General features: G+C 40.9%; 1 protein-coding gene across 1 annotated transcript in view; it reads right to left on the bottom strand.

Moving 5' to 3' along the window:
* Window positions 1–967: 967 nt before the first annotated feature.
* kif1ab (kinesin family member 1Ab) overlaps window positions 968–2,226 on the bottom strand; it is a gene marked incomplete in the record, with an annotated part of 36,182 nt that continues 34,923 nt past the window's right edge. The window contains 1 exon segment of the mRNA XM_024273717.1: window positions 968–2,226.

Below are 2,226 nucleotides of genomic sequence, written 5' to 3'. Positions count from 1 at the left end.
TCAGTCCCGGTGCGTTCACAGACTGACATTTCCGTAATGTGCAAGACTATGTAATAGTAGTTTTAAAAAAAGATGTTCATATCACACAAAAAAAAAGTGTTTTTTACCAGCATTCTAGCCATTACGCCACGGGAGACACAACTTATACAGTGTCTTAGTGTCATATTCATTGTCTGTATGTAACATAAAAAGAGTCAGTGAATGCACCGGGGCTGAAGTCACCACCCTTATCGATTTTCATTGGTCCACTGTGTTAGCCCCGCCCCAACACACCACAACAGGGCCAAAAGTTTTGAAACTGAAATGGAAAACAATGATTTAAAATAAAAAATTAAAAAAAATGTTAAACTGAAAATAATTTTTGATATTTAAATTTTTAGTTTTTTATACCTAAAAATTGAACTTTTGAAGATGAAAATATTAAAGTATACTTTAGAATAGCAAAAAGTTCTGGACATTTTACTTTTTCGAGGGCAAAAAAAACCTTTTTTTTTCAATTTGTTTCTATTTGGGTTTTAAATAATATTGGCCCCAACTTAGCTCCATACAAGAGGTGCTCTGAAAAGGCAACAATGACAGTCAGGGATAATGACAAATACTCTGTACTGTACTGTCACAGGCAATAAAACAGAAGATTAGTAACAATATTCACTGGACTCAAATGACAAAACAGCTTAAATTGTGACTCTTGCACTAACATTTTTGTGTTTCTGAATGAGAAAAAAAATAAAAAATGAAAGAAGGGAGGCACTATCTGGTGCATGGAAAACACTTCTGTCCACTTAAAGCAAGCGCTCTACAAACAGGTCCAGGGTCAATTACAACGTCGCCCTTTCTGTTAGGCTACAACAAGTTGGTTCATTCATTTAAAGAAGTCTGCGGCCTTCAAACCGGCAAAATAAGTGCTTGTTGAAGATTTTAAAAAATGATAACTTGTTATATAAAGTCTCACCGATCAGTCGATTGGTTTTGAATTTGTTTCTTTTATTTACGTCTCTACTACAGGGAAAGGGGAACCCAGTCAGCAAGGGCTGGTGGGCCCGCATGGTTTCAAAGTGGGGAGAAAATGTGGCCCCCAAATGGGTTTGCCCGCAGTTTCAGTGGTGGCCCACTTGTGTTTGCCCCCATTGGCTTTAGTTGGCACTCCGAGGGTAGGTTCGCTACGCTAGGCAGCCGCCTGGTGGACAGCGGGTCTGCTCGCTAGCTCAATACAAACGGAGCTCACTAGCTCGATACAACAGAGCTTGCTAGCTTGCTATACTCTAGCTCACTAGCTCGCTACATCGGAGCTCGCTAGCTTGATAGAGCGTAGCTCACTACATCAAAGCTCGCTAGCTTGATACAGCGTAGCTCGCTACATCGAAGCTCGCTAGCTCAATGCAACAGAGCTTGCTAGCTTAGTTCACTGGAGCTGGCTAGCTTGATACAGCGGAGCATTGCTAGTTCAAAACGATGGAGCTTGCTAGCTCGCTACAGTGTAACTTGCTAGCTCAGTTGACACAGCGGAGATTGCTAGCTTTATACACTGGAGCTAGCTAGCTTGATGCAGTGGAGCATTGCTAGCTCAAAACAACTGAGCTTAGTAGCTAACTACAGTGTAGCTCGCTAGCTTGATACAACAGAGCTCGCTACAGTGGAGGTCGCTAGCACACTATGCTATCCACCAGACGGATGGCTAACGTAGCAAGCTTACCTACCGAGTGCCCACCTTAGCCAAAGTGGGCAAACCCAATCGGGGCCCACATTTTCTGCCCACTTTTAAGCCGTATGGGCCCCACTTGGCCTTGCTGGCTTAGAAAAACTGATTTTTTAATAATTTCTGTCTCGTGTTGCTTGTTAATAATAAAGATGCAAGAACATTACTGTAGGTTAGCAGAACTCATAATGCATCGTATGGTAGCAAGATGAACGTAGGTAGGAACAGGTTAAAGAGCAGACTTCAAAACCACAAAGTTATTCCTTCAAAAATGGACAAGAATGTCACTTTTTTACAAGACACATGTTTTTTCAAACAGCTTTGAATCATTTTCTGAATTTTACAGGTGAATTTGCTCAGTTTCGCAAAAGTCAGGCTTTAGGTATCCTCTTGTTTCCTGAATGCAAATAATCCCCCTTATCATGATGCATCCTCCGCCGTCAAAAACAGCTTTCACTGCGACTCTGTCATGAGAGTTTTCCCCATAAAACAAAATTGAAATATGATTTAAACCATTATCATAATTATAA

This window comes from Oryzias melastigma, linkage group LG17, assembly GCF_002922805.2.
Source record: "Oryzias melastigma strain HK-1 linkage group LG17, ASM292280v2, whole genome shotgun sequence".
NCBI classification, from domain to species: domain Eukaryota; kingdom Metazoa; phylum Chordata; class Actinopteri; order Beloniformes; family Adrianichthyidae; genus Oryzias; species Oryzias melastigma.
Note: the sequence above shows the minus strand (reverse complement) of the source record. Positions and strands in the feature narration are given on the sequence as shown.